Genomic DNA, 15,138 nt, shown 5'->3' with positions numbered 1-15,138 from the left:
GTAAACTGGCAGAAAGAAGGCATTTGGGAGAAGGAGATGCCGGCTTGGCAGCATATCCTCCAGCCAAAAAGAAGTAATCATAAATGAAGAGCAGTGGAGGTGATCTGGCAACAAAGACTAATCACTTGCACACTTAGGCAGCTGTTCCTTTACCTGCTGCTTGTCATCCACAGCGTCCAGATTAGAGTCAACCTCTGTGCCAGACATTTGCTTACACACCCACTGAATAAAGAAGAGCACCTGACTTTCCTCAGGAATCTATTTTTTTATATTTTACATGGGTCAGTATTACTAACAAGTCCAAATCTCCATCTTTGAACAAGTATTAGTTTAAGAGCACCTCAACCTTTCTCTTATTTGGGTTGCCCTTGAAATGGATCAAATAGTCTGTGCTAAATCAAGTAGTAGAAAAAAATAGAACAGTATGCTTTCTCAACATTTGACAGGCTTGTGGCTGAATCCTACAAATGACAGTTAAATAAGCTTTGATTAGAATCCAGAAGGGTCAGTCTAATGAGAGAGGTTATTGGCTGGTATTTTCAAGACCAAAGAAAATTACTTTAGTCCTTCTGGATATTAACAGACCAATCTGTGAACTATTTAAGTGTGACCTTCATTAATCTTAGCCAGCAGTACACTTAGAATCCAAGAATACTATAGATTTGTGACTTACGAAAAATTTAAACTTTGATATTTTTAACATCTATACTATTTTCTCCACCACTCTGACCTGTAATTCTCTTTTTTTTTTCCCCTCACAAATCACATCTCAGAGTTTATTCAATTCTTTGGAGCTTAAAATATTTTTTTTAATTTTTATTTTATATTGGAGTTATAGTTGATTAACAATGTGTTAGTTTCAGGTGTACAGCAAAGTGATTCAGTTATACATATACATGTATCTATTATTTATCAAATTCTTTCCCCATTTAGGTTCTTACAGACTTGAGCAAAGTTCCCTGTGCTATACAGTAGGTTCTTGTTGGTTATCTATTTTAAATATAGCAGTGTGGACATGTCAGTCCTAAACTCCCAATCTATCCCTCCCCCCACCCTTTGTCATCCCTGGCGACCATAAGTTTGTACTCTGTCTGTGAGTCTGTTTTTGTTTTGTAAATAAGTTCATTTGTATCATTTTTTTTTTAGATTCCACATATAAGCGATATCATATATTTGTCTTTCTCTGTCTGACTTACTTCACTTAGTATGATAGTCTCCAGGTCCATCCATGTTGCTGCAAATGGCATTATTTCATTCTTTTTAATGGCTGAGTAATATTCCATTGTATATATGTACCACATCTTTATCCATTCAAACTGTCAATGAACATTTAGGTTGCTTCCATGTCTTGGCTATCGTAAACAGTGCTGCAGTGAACAATGGGGGTATGTATCCCTTCAAACCATGTTTTTCTCCAGATTTATGCCCAGGAGTAGGATTGCCGGATCACATGGCAGCTCTATTTTTAGTTTTTTAAGGAGCCTCAATACTGTTCTCCATAGTGACTGTATCAATTTACACTCCCACCAACGATGTAGGAGGGTTCCCTTTTCTCCATACCCTTTCCAGCATTTATTGTTTCTAGATTTTTTGATGATGGCCATTCTGACTGGTGGAAGGTGATATCTCAGTGTAGTTTTGACTTACATTTCTCTAATAATTCGCAATGTTAAGCATCTTTTCATGTGCCTCTTGGCCATCTGTATGTCTTCTTTGGAGAAATGTCTATTTAGGTCTTCTGCCCTTTTTTTTTTTTTTTTTTTTTTTTTTTTTTTGCGGTACACGGTCCTCTCACAGTTGTGGCTTCTCCCGGACCGGGGCACAAACCCGTGTCCCCTGCATCGGCAGGCAGACTCTCAACCACTGCACCACCAGGGAAGCCCCTTCTACCCATTTTTTGATTGGGTTGTTTGTTTTTTGATATTGAGTCACATGAGCTGTTTGAAAATTTTGGAGATTAACCCCTTGTTGGCCACATCATTTGCAAATATTTTCTCCCATTCTATGGGTTGTCTTTTCGTTTTGTTTATGGTTTCCTTTGCTGTGCAAAAGCTTTTGAGTTTAACTAGGTTCCATTTGTTTGTGTTTATTTCCATTACTCTAGGAGACGGATCAAAAAAGCTATTGCAGTGATTTATGTAAAAGAGTGTTCTGCCTATGTTTTCCTCTAAGAGTTTTATAGTCTCGAGTCTTACATTTAGGTCTTTAATACGTTTTGAGTTTATTTTTGTGTATGGTGTTAAAGAATATTCTAATTTCATTTTTTTTGCATGTAGCTGTCCAGTTTTCCCAGCACCATTTATTGAAGAGAATGTCCTTTCTCCATTGTATATTCTCGCCACCTTTATCATATATTAATTGACCATAGGTTCATGGGTTTATTTCTGGGCTTTTTATCCTGTTCCATGGATCTATATTTGTTTTTGTGCCACTACCATACTGTTTTGAACTGTAGCTTTGTAGTACAGTCTGAAGTCAGGGAACCTGATTCCTCCAGCTCCATTTTTCTTTCTCAAGATTGCTTTGGCTATTTGGGGTCTTTTGTGTCTCCACACAAATTTTAAGATTTTTTTGTTCTAGTTCTGTGAAGAATGCCATTGGTAATTTGATAGGGATTGCATTGAACCTGTAGATTGCCTTGGGTAGTACAGTCATTTTGACAGTATTGATTGTTCCAATCCAAGAACATGGTATATCTTTCCATCTGTTTGTGTTATCTTTGATTTCTTTTATCAGCATCTTATAGTTTTTAGAGTGCAAGTCTATTGCCTCCTTAGGTAGGCTTATTCCTAGGTATTTTATTCTTTTTGATGCTATGGTAAATGGATTTTTTTTTAATTTCTCTTTCTGACCTTTCATTGTTAGTGTATAGGAATGCAAACGATTTCTGTGTATTAATTTTGTATCCTGCAACTTTACCCATTTCATTGATGAGCTCTTGTAGTTTTCTAGTAGCATCTTTAGATTTTCTATGTATAATATGTCATCTGCAAACAGTGACAGTTTTACTTCTGTTCCAATTTGGATTCCTTTTATTTCTTTTTCTTCTCTGAATGCCATGGCTAGGATTTCCAAAACTATGTTGACTAATAGTGGCAAGAGTGGGCATCCTTGTCCTGTTCCTGATCTTAGAGGAAATGCTTTCAACTTTTCACTGTCGAGCATGATGTTAGCTGTAGGTTGGTCAAATATGGCCTTTATTATGTTGAGGTATGTTCCCTCTATGCTCACTTTCTGGAGAGTTTTTATCATAAATGGGTGTTGAATTTTGTCAAAAGCTTTTTCTGCATCTACAGAGATGATCATATGGTTTTTATTCAGTTTGTTGATGTGCTGTATTACACTGATTGATTTGCATATATTGAAGAATCCTTGCATCCCTGGAGTAAATCATGGTGTACATTTGATCATGGTGTATGATCCTTTTAATGTATTGTTTGATTTGATTTGCTAGTATTTTGAGGATTCTTGCATCTATGTTCATCAGTGATATTGGCCTGTAATTTTCTATTTTTTGTGATAACTTTATCTGGTTTTGGTATCAGGGTGATGGTGGCCTCGTAGAATGAACTTGGGAGTGTTCCTTCCACTGCGATTTTTTTGGAATAGTTTCAGAAGGATAGGTGTTAACTCTTCTCTAAATGTTTGGTAGAATTCGCCTGTGAAGCTGTCTGGTCCTGGACTTCTGTTTGTTGGGAGTTTTTAAATCACAGTTTCAATTGCAGTACTCTGGATTGGTCTGTTCATATTTTCTATTTCTTTCTGGTCTAGTTTTGGGAGGTTGTACATCTCTAAGAGTTTGTCCATTTCTTCCAGGTTATCTATTTTATTGACACATAGCTGCTTGTAGTAATGTCTTATGATCCTTTGTATTTCTGAGGTGCCCACTGTAACTTTTTCTTTTCTTATTTTATTGATTTGAGCCCTGTCCCTCTTTTTCTTGATGAGTCTAGCTAAAGTTTTTCAACTTTATCTTTTCAAAAAACCAGCTTTTAGATTCATTGATCTTTTCTGTTGTTTTCTTCATCTCTTATTTCATTTATTTCTGCTTTGATCTTTATGATTCCTTTCCTTCTACTAACCTTGGGTTTTGTTTTTCTTTCTCTAGTTGCTTTAGGTGTAAGACCAAGTTGTTTATTTGAGATTTTTTCTTGTATCGCTATAAACTTCCCTCTTAGAAGTGCTTTTGCTGTGTCCCATAGGTTTTGGATCATCATGTTTTCATTTTCATTTGTCTCTAGGTATTTTTTTATTTCCTCTTTGATTTCTTCAGTGATCCATTGGTTGTTTAGTAGCATATTGTTTAGTTTCCACATATTTGTGGTTTTCAGTTTTTTTTTCTTGTAGTTGATTTCTAATCTCATAATGTTGTGGTCAGAGAAGATGCTTGATATGATTTCAATTTTATTGAATTTACCAAGGCTCATTTTCTGGCCCAGCATGTGCTCAATCCTGGAGAGTGTTCCATGTGCACTTGAAAAGAATGTGTACTCTGCTGCTTTTGCATGGAATGCTCTATAAATATCAATTAAGTGCATCTGATCTAATGTGTCATTTAAACCTGTGTTTTCCTTATTGATTTTCTGTGTGGATAATCTGTCGATTGATGAAAGTGGGGTGTGAAAGTCTCCCAGTATTATTGTTGATTTCCCTTTTTATGGCTGTTAGTATTTGCCTTATAAATTGAGGTTCTCCTATGTTGGGTGCATATATATTTACAGTTGCTATATCTTTTTCTTGCATTGATCCCTTCATCATTATGTAGTGTCCTTCTTTGTCTCCTGTAACAATCTTTATCTTAAAGTGTATTTTGTGTGATATGAATACTGCTACTCCAGCTTTCTTTTTTTTTTTTTTTTGCGGTACACAGGTCTCTCACTGTTGTGGCCTCTCCCGTTGCGGAGCACAGGCTCCAGACGCACAGGCTCAGCATCCATGGCTCACAGGCCTAGCCGCTCCGCAGCACGTGGGATCCTCCCAGACCGGGGCACGAACCCGTATCTCCTGCATCGGCAGGCGGACTCTCAACCACTGCGCCACCAGGGAAGCCCTCCAGCTTTCTTTTGAGTTGCATTTGCATGGAATACATTTTTGCATCCTCTTACTTTCAGTCTGTATGTGTCCCTAGATCTGAAGAAGGTCTCTTGTAGACAGCATATATATGAGTTTTGTTTTTGTATCCATTCAGTCAATCTGTGTCTTTTGGGTGGAGCATCTAATCTACATTTAAGGTAATCGTCGATATATATGTTCTTTTTTTTTCAACTTTATTTCTTTATACAACAGGTTCTTTTTAGTCGTCCATTTTATACACATCAGTGTATACATGTCAACCCCAATCTCCATATTCATCACACCACCACCCCCTGCCACTTTTCACCCTGGGTGTCCATACGTTTGTTCTCTACATCTGTGTCTCAGTTTCTGCCCTGCAAACTGGTTCATCTGTACCATTTTTCTAGATTCCACACATATGCATTAATATACGATATTTGTTTTTCTCTTTCTGACTTACTTCATTCTGTATGACAGTCTCTAGATTCATCCACATCTCTAAAAATGACCCAATTTCATTCCTTTTTATGGTGGAGTAATATTCCATTGTATATAATATACCACATCTTCTTTGTCCATTCGTCTGTCGATGGGCATGTAGGTTGCTTCCATAACCTGGCTATTGTAAATAGTGCTGCAATGAACATTGGGGTGCATGTGTTTTTTTGAATTATGGTTTTCTCTGGGTATATGCCCAGTAGTGGGATTGCTGGGTCATATGGTAGTTCTGTTTTTAGTTTTTTAAGGAACTTCCTTCCATATTGTTCTCCAAAGTGGCTGTATCAATTTACATTCCCACCAACAGTGCAAGAGGGTTCCCTTTTCACCACACCCTCTCCAGCATTTGTTGTTTGTAGATTTTCTGATGATTTCCATTCTGACTGGTGTGAGGTGATACCTCATTGTAGTTTTGATTTGCATTTCTCTAATAATTAGTGATGTTGAGCAGCTTTTCATGTGCTTCTCGGCCATCTGTATGTCTTCTTTGGAGAAATGTCTATTCAGGTCTTCTACCCATTTTTCAATCAGATTGTTTGTTTTTTTAATATTGAGCTGCATGAGCTGTTTATATATTTTGAAGATGAATCCTTTGCCCATTGATTCATTTGCAAATATTTTCTCCCATTCTGAGGGTTGTCTTTTCTTCTTGTTTGTAGTTTCTTTTGCTTTGCAAAACCTTTTGTTTCATTAGGTCCCATTTGTTTAATTTTGTTTTTATTTCCATTACTCTAGGAGGTGGATCAAAAACGATCTTGATGTGACTTATGTCAAAGAGTGTTCTTCATATATTTTCCTCTAAGAGTTTTATAGTGTCCAGTTGCATTTAGGTCTCTAATCCATTTTGAGTTTGTTTTTGTGTGTGGTGTTAGGGAGTGTTCTAATTTCATTCTTTTACATGTAGCTGTCCAGTTTTCCCCGACTGTCTTTTCTCCATTGTGTATCCTTGCCTCTTTTGTCATAGATTAGTTGACAATAGGTGTGTGGGTTTATCTCTGGGCTTTCTATCCTGTACCATTGATCTGTATTTCTGTTAGTGTGACAGTACCATATTGTCTTGATTACTGTAGCTTTGCAGTATAGTCTGAAGTCAGGGAGTCTGATTCCTCCAGCTCCATTTTTTTCCCTCAAGACTGCTTTGGCTATTTGGGGTCTTTTGTGTCTCCATACAAATTTTAAGATTTTTTGTTCTACTTCTGCAAAAAATGCCATTGGTAATTTGATAGGGATTGCATTGAATCTGTAGATTGCTTTGGGTAGTATAGTCATTTTCACAATATTGATTGTTCCAATCCAAGAACATGGTATATTTCTCCATCTGTTTGTGTCATTTTTGATTTCTTTCATCAGTGTCTTATAGTTTCCTGAGTACAGGTCTTCTACCTCCTTAGGAGGGTTTATTTCTAGGTATTTTATTCTTTTTGTTGCAATGGTGAATGGGATTGTTTCCTTAATTTCACTTTCTGATCTTTTGTTTTTAGTGTATAGGAATGCAAGATATTTCAGTGCATTAATTTTGTATCCTGCAACTTTACCAAATTCACTGATTACCTCTAGTAGTTTTCTGCTGGCATCTTTAGGATTCTGTATGTACAGTATCGTGTCATCTGCAAAGACTGACAGTTTTACTTCTTCTTTTCCAATTTGTATTCCTTTTATTTCTTTTTCTTCTCTGATTCATGTGGCTAGGACTTCCAAAACTATGCTGAATAATAGTGGTGAGAGTGGACATCCTTGTCTTGTTCTTGACCTTAGAGGACATGCTTTCAGTTTTTCACCATTGAGAATGATGTTTGCTGTGGGTTTGTCATATATGGCCTTTATTATGTTGAGGTAGGTTCCCTCTATGCCCACTCTCTGGAGAGTTTTTATTATAAATGGGTGTTGAAACTTATCAAAAGCTTTTTCTGCATCTATTGAGATGATCATATGGTTTTTATTCTTCAGTTTCTTAAAATGGTGTATCACATTGATTTATTTGCATATATTGAAGAATTCTTGCATCCCTGGGATAAATCCCACTTGATCATGGTGTATGGTCCTTTTAATGTGTTGTTGGATTCTGCCACTCCCTTCTGGCTTGTAGAGTTTCTGCTGAGAAATCAGCTGTTAACCTTATGGGAGTTCCCTTGTATGTTATTTGTCGTTTTTCCCTTGCTGCTTTCAATAATTTTTCTTTGTCTTTTACTTTTGCCATTTGATTACTATGTGTCCTGGCCTGTTTCTCCTTGGGTTTATCCTGTATGGGACTCTTGGTGCTTCCTGGACTTGGGTGGCTATTTCCTTTCCCATATTAGGGAAGTTTTCGACTATAAACTCTTCAAATATTTTCTCTGGTCCTTTCTCTCTATCTTCTCCTTCTGGGACCCCTATAATGCGAATGTTGGTGCATTTAATGTTGTCCCAGAGGTCTCTTAGGCTGTCTTCATTTCTTTTCATTCTTTTTTCTTTATTCTGTTCCGTGGCGGTAAATTCCACCATTCTGTCTTCCAGGTCATTTATACGTTCTTCTGCCTCAGTTATTCTGCTATGATTCCTTCTAGTGTGTTTTTCATTTTAGTTATTGTATTGTTCATCTCTGTTTGTTTGTTCTTTAATTCTTCTAGGTCTTTGTTAAGCATTTCTTTCATCTTCTTTATCTTTGCCTCCATTCTTCTTCCAAGGTTCTGGATCATCTTCACTATCATGATTCTGAATTCTTCTTCTGGAAGGTTGCCTATCTCCACTTTATTTAGTTGTTTTTCTGGGGTTTTATCTTGTTCCTTCATCTGGTACATAGCCCTCTGCCTTTTCATCTTGTCTATCTTTCTGTGAATGTGCTTTTTGTTCCACAGGCTGCAGGATTGTAGTTCTTCTTGCTTCTGCTGTCTGCCCTCTGGTGGATGAGGCTATCTAAGAGGCTTGTGCGAGTCGCCTGAAGGGAGGGACTGGTGGTGGGTAGAGCTGGCTGTTGCTCTGGTGGGCAGAGCTCAGTAAAACTTTAATCCGCTTGTCTGCTGATGGATGGGGCTGGGTTCCCTCCTTGTTGGTTTGGCCTGAGGCGACCCAACACTGGAGCCTACCTGGGCTCTTTGTTCGGCTAATGGTGGCATCTGGGAGTGTTCACACCAAGGAGTACTTCCAGAACTTCTGCTGCCAGTGTCCGTCCTTATGGTGAGACACAGCCGCCCCCCGCCTCTGCAGGATACCCACCAACACTAGCAGGTAAGTCTGGTTCAGTCTCCTGTGGAGTCACTGCTACTTCCCCTGGGTCCTGATGCGCACACTACTTTATGTGTGCCCTCCAAGAGTGGAGTCTTTGTTTCCCCCATTCCTGTCAAAGTCCTGCAATCAAATCCCACTCGCCTTCAAAGTCTGATTCTCTAGCAATTCCTCCTCCCGTTGCGGGACACCCAGGTTGGGAAGCCTGACCTGGGACTGAGAACCTTCACTCCAGTGGGTGGACTTCTGTGGTATAAGTGTTCTCCAGTTTGTGAGTCACCCACCCAGCAGTTATGGGATTTGATTTTATTGTGATTGCGCCCCTCCTACAGTCTCATTATGGCTTCCCCTTTGTCTTTGGATGTGGGGTATCTTTTTTGGTGAGTTCCAGTGTCTTCCTATCAATGATTGTTCAGCAGTTAGTTGTGATTCCGGTGCTCTTGCAAGAGGGAGTGAGAGCACATCCTTCTACTCCACCATCTTCAACCCTGTACAATACGTATGTTCTTACTGCCATTTTGTTAATTGTTTTGCATTTGTTTTTGTAGGTCTTTTTTCTTCCCTTCCTCTTCTGTTCTCTTCTCTTGTGATTTGATGACTGCCTTCAGGGTTTTATTTGGATTCCTTTTTCTTTTTTGTGTGTGTATGTATTGTAGATTTTTGGTTGGCAGTTACCATGAGGTTTTGATATAGCCATCAAGATTGTTTTAAGTTGCTGGTCTTTTAATTTCAAATGGATATCCAATATCCTGCTTTTGTGCTCTCCTCTTCTCACAGTTGCTGGTTTTGATATCGTATTTGTGTGCAGATGATTTCCTACCTTTACTGTATGTTAGCCTTTACCGGTGAGCTTTCCCACTCATAATTTTCTTGTTTCTAGTTGTGGCCTTTTCTTTTCCACCTAGAGAATTTCCTTTAGCATTGGTTACAAAGCTGGTCTGGTGGTGCTGAATTCTCTTAGCTTTTGCTTCTCTGTAAAGCTTTTGATTTCTCTGTCCAATCTGAATGCGAGCTTTGCTGGTTAGAGATTCTTGGTTGTGGGTTCTTCCATTTCATCACTTTAAATATATGGTGCCACACCTTCTGGCCTGCAGTTTCTGCAGAAATCAGCTGATAACCTTATGGGAGTTCCCTTGTATGTTATCCATTGCTTTTTCCCTTGTTGCTTTTAATATTTTCTCTTTGTCTTCAATTTTTGTCAGTTTTATTACCATGTGTCTCAGTGTGTTCATCCTAGGGTTTATCCTGCCTGGGACTCTCTGCACATCCTAGGTTTGGGTGACTGTTTCCTGTCCCATGTTAGGGAAGTTGTCAGCTATTATCTCTTCAAATATTTTCTCAGGCCCTTTCTTTCCCTCTTCTCCTTCTGGGACCCCTGTAATGTGAATGTTGGTGCATTTAATGTCCCAGAGGTCTCTCAGACTGTCCTCATTTCTTTTCATTCTTATTTTCTTTATTCTGTTCTGTAGCAGTGATTTCCACCATTCTGTCTTCCAGATCACTTATCCATTCTGCCTCAGTTATTCTGTTATTGATTCCTTCTAGTGTATTTTTCATTTCAGTTATTGTATTGTTCATCCCTTTGTTTTTTCTTTAGTTCTAGGTCTTTGTTAAACATTTCTTGTATCTTCTCGATCTGTGCCTCCACTCTTTTTTTCCGAGATCTTGGATCATCTTTACTGTTATTACTCTGAATTCTTCTTCAGGTAGATTGCCTACCTCTACTTCACTTTGTTATTCTGGGGTTTTATCTTGTTCCTTTATCTGGGACATATTCCTCTGCCATCTCATTTTGTCTTTCTGTGATTGCAATTTCTGTTTCACAGGCTACATGTTTGTAGTTCCTGCTTCTGCTATCTGCCCTCTGGTGGATGAGGCTAAGAGGCTTGTACAGGCTTCCTGGTGGCATGGACTGGTACCTGCCCACTCGTGGCTGGTGCTTGGTCTTGTCCCTCTGGTGGGATGGACCATGTCAGGGGGTGTGTTTATCAGCTACCTGTTTATTCGGGAAGACTTTAAGCGCCTCTCTGCTGATGTGTGGGTCTGTTTTCCTGCCCTGTTGGTTGTTTGTCCTGAGACGTCCCAGCATTGGAACTACAGACTGTTGGTTGGGGCCAGGTCTCGGTGAGAAAATGGAGGCCTCCAAGAGGACTCACGGCAATGAGTACACCCCAGACTACCACCGCCAGTGTCCTTGTCCCAGCAGTGAGTCAGCCGCCTCGTGCCTCTGCAGGAGACCCTCCAATATAATACTAGCAGGTAAGTCTGCCCCACTCTCTCATGAGGTCACCACTTCTTCCCTGAGTCCTGACGTGCACAAGACCCTGTATGCGCCCTCCAAGAGTGGAGTTTCTGTTTCCCCCAGTCCTGTGGAATCCCTATGGTCAAACCCTGCTGGCCTTCAAAGCCACACTTCCTGGGGCCTCCTCCTTCCATTGCCAGACCCCCAGGCTGGGGAGGCCTGAGGTGGGACTCAGGACCTTCACTCCTGTAGGAGAACTTCTGTGGCATAATTATTTTACACCCAGCATATATGGGATTGGATTTTATCGCAGTTGCGTCCCACCTACAATCTAGCTGTGGATTCTTCTTTGTCTTTGGATGTAGGGTAACTTTTTAGGTAGGATGCAGTGTTTTTTTGTCAGTGGTTGTTCAGCGGTTACTTGTAATTTTGGTGCTTCCGTAAGAAGAGGTGAGCTCACATCTTTCTACTCCACCATCTTGTCTCCTCTCTTTCCTGAAATTTTCATCCTGCTGATAGGTACTCAGGAATTTCTACTGTCTAATCAATATCTTCTCATAAACACTATTCCAGTCTCTCATCTTTCTTCTCTGTTGGATATTCTTCCAGCAAGTAGTAGAGAAATGGCTTCCTTTTGAACACGTAGCTAGTCTCTCCAACCATCAACATATTTACTTATAGTGAACCAAAATAAATAGTTCTGTAGTCACCAAAAAAACAAGTATTTGAGATTGTGCAACCATAGTTTAGAATGAATGGTAATGTAAACCATAACCAGTTGTGAATAACTAAAATGAAAGTCTCTTATCAATGAAGACTTTCATTCCAAGCATCTCTTCAAGTGACAATCCATATGCTTATATGAACTTATTATCTATAAACAATAAAGGCTCTTAAAAGCCTTTTTCAAATTTATCTGTGCTTTGTGAGACTACTGTGCCAGCCAAGGGAATAAACACAGCATTTGCAAAATTACTGATTGATTTGGTACTTCAAAATGACTACTGGAACACAGAACTTTTCATAATGCTAATTTTTTAAAAAAGCAAATATAGTAGAATATTTTACTGTCCAGTCTCAGAGATGAAATTTATTCCACTAACATAGGCATTGATTAAAACATTTAAGAATCACATCTTTTTTAGAATCACTGTAGTTCTGAGGCTACTCTAGAATATCCTCTGGTTTAAGATATACACATGTACCTCACCTCTTCATCTTTTGAGGACAGATTTGTTTGGGAACAACCAGAAGTCATGAAGCGTTAATTAGTGTATATGATTAGTGACCATTCCATCTTGATTTCTATTCCTTCATCTAATTGAACATTACAATTAGTAGAAATATACCCATACGTATATTTAAAATTTGCATCTTTTTAATAAACCCAAACTTGCTTCTATTGAGTAAGTAGTCAAATGAAGGGTCCCAAACCACTTAAAAACCAGGGTCCCAGCATTACAGATCCCTGCCTATTGCTCAGTTCAGTGTTCTACAGTTCTGAAAAGAACAAAATAAAAAGAAACCCCAAAGACAGTGACTGACAAATACATGCACAGATGAAAGACTGGAAGCCCTCCTTGAAAGAAAATAGTTTGCTTGTTTGTTGTTATCCAAAAGATAGGACCAAACTCTAGTACAAGGTAGACTTCAGTTAACTAAAGACTCCCATAAAGAGTTTCAAGATTTTTCAAAGAACTAATTTGTGCCTTTGATAATTTTTTCTACTGTATTTTTGTTTCCTACTTCATTATTTTCCTATCGTTATTATTCTCTCTTCTACTTTGAAGGTTTTTTTGTTCATGTTCTAACTTATGCTATATGTATCCCACATGCTTTGCTATGTACTGTTTTTATTATCCTTAAGTTCTGGGTATTTTTTAAACTTCCATTAGGACTTCTTTAACCCATGAGTTATTTAGCAAAGTAGGAGTTTATTTAACTAACTTTTTAAGTTCTAACTTAATTACATTGTAGTTAGATATTATAGTCTACATACATAATACTTAATTTTTAAGTCTTTGTAGCCTTAACCCTAGTACATGATTGGTTTTTATAAATGTCCCATGTACACTTGAGGAAAATATATTCTGGAACACTCCCCAGGATATATGTTAGGCCACAAAACAAGTCTTAAATTTATTAAGATTGAAATCATATCACACATCCTTTCCGACCACAATGGTATGAAATTAGGAATCAGAAGAAGAAAACTGGAAAATTCACAAATATGTGAGGATTAAATAACATGTCACTGAACAACGGGTCAAAGAAGAAATCAAAAGAAAAATCAGAAAATACCTTGAAGCAAATGAAAATGTAATGTAACATACTAAAACTTATGGGATGCAGCAGAAGCTGTTGAAAGAGAGAAGATCATAGAGGTACCTACGTTAAGAAAAAAAAGTTCAAATAAATAACCTAAATTTACACTAGGAACTAGATACAGAAGAACAAACTAAGCCCAAAAGTTAGTAGAGGAAGGAAACAACAAAGATCAGAGTGGAAATAAATGAAATAGAAACTATAAAAAGACAATAGAAAAGGTCAGTAAAGCTTAAACCCACTTTTAAAAGATAAACAAAAATAGGTAAACCTGTAGCTAGACTTACCAAGGAAAAAAGAGAGGACTCAAATAAATTAGAAGTTAAGTCAGAAAGAGAAAAACAACTATCGTATATTAATGTATATATGTGGAATCTAGAAAAATGGCACAGATGAACCAGTTTGCAAGGCAGAAATAGAGACAGATGTAGAGAACAAATGTATGGACACCAAGAGGGGAAAGCGGGGGGGTGGTGGTAGGATGAATTGGGAGATTGGGATTGACATATATACACTACTATGTATAAAACAGATAACTAATAGGAACCTGCTGTATGGCACAGGGAACTCTACTCGCTGTACAGTAGAAACTAACAACATTGTAAAACAACTATACCCCAATAAAAAATGATAATAATATAACTGCTAATCAAAGAAGAAAATAAATAAATTAGAAATGAAAGAGGAGACATTAGAGTCAGAGGAACAACCCTGGATACTCCAGAAGCCAGGAAATAGAGACACATTAAAAATAATATTTCTAAGATTGATGTCGAAGAGTGTACTGCCTCTGGAGATTGGCCAAGATGGTACAGTAGAAGACCCTAAGCTCACCTCCTCTCACAGGCACACCAAAATTACAACTATTTGCAGAACAACCATTGATGAAAAAGTTTGGAACCTACCAGAAAAGACTTTCTACAACTAAAGATATAAAGAAGGTACCACACCGAGATGGGTAAGAGAGGCGGAGTTGTGATTTAGTCAAGTTCCATACCCACAGGTGGGCAACCCACAGTGGTGAGAGTAATTACAATTGCAGAGGTTCTGCCAAAGGAGTGAGGGGTCTGAGCCCCGTGTTGGATTTCCCAGCACAGGGGTCCTACACTGGGAAGATGAGCCCCCAGAGCATTTGGCTTTGAAGGCCAGCAGCGCCTACTTTCAGGAGTGCCTGAGGACTGGAGGAAATAGAGACTTCACTCTTAAAGGGTGCACATGAAATCTTACACTCCTGGTCCTAGAGCAGAAGCAGTAATTTGAAAGAAGCCTTGGTCAGACCTACCTGCTTATCTTGGAGTGATCTCACAGCTCACCCTGTGAACACAGACACTGGAGGCAGCCATTCTGGGGAGCTCATTCTACCTCATGGACACTGGTGCTGGCAAGCGCCACTTTTTAATCCTCCCTCTACCTTTTTAGCCTTGGGACCCAGCCCTACCCTGGCCCAACAGACTAGGTACCAGTGCTGGGATGCCTCAGGCCAAGCAGCTAACTGAGCAGAGACAGCTCCACCCATTAGCAGAAGGGCTGCCTTAAAACTCCCTGAGCCCAGAGCTCCCCGGACATGGCTCTGCCTACCAGAGGGCTCAGGACACAGCCCTACAAACTAGTACACAGACACTAGATATGGGGCCCCTAGGGCCCTCCACCCAGAGATGCTGGGACACAGTGGGCAGCCCCAGAAATCCCTGGTCCTTTGCAACAGCCTCTGGTGAGCCTCTCTAGTCTCAGGACCACTGTTAACCACCAAGGGGGTGAACATGAGCCACAATACAACCACAGCCCTGCAGGCTGTGGAACTGGCCATTCCACCAGCA

At 39.1% G+C, this 15,138-nt stretch overlaps 1 protein-coding gene across 12 annotated transcripts in view; it reads right to left on the bottom strand.

The window, feature by feature from the left end:
• KLHL32 (kelch like family member 32) overlaps positions 1–15,138 on the bottom strand; it is a 266,625-nt gene that overhangs the window by 4,053 nt on the left and 247,434 nt on the right. The gene's annotated exons all lie outside the window — the stretch shown is intronic.

This window comes from Stenella coeruleoalba, assembly GCF_951394435.1.
Source record: "Stenella coeruleoalba genome assembly, chromosome: 12".
NCBI lineage: Eukaryota > Metazoa > Chordata > Mammalia > Artiodactyla > Delphinidae > Stenella > Stenella coeruleoalba.
Note: the sequence above shows the minus strand (reverse complement) of the source record. Positions and strands in the feature narration are given on the sequence as shown.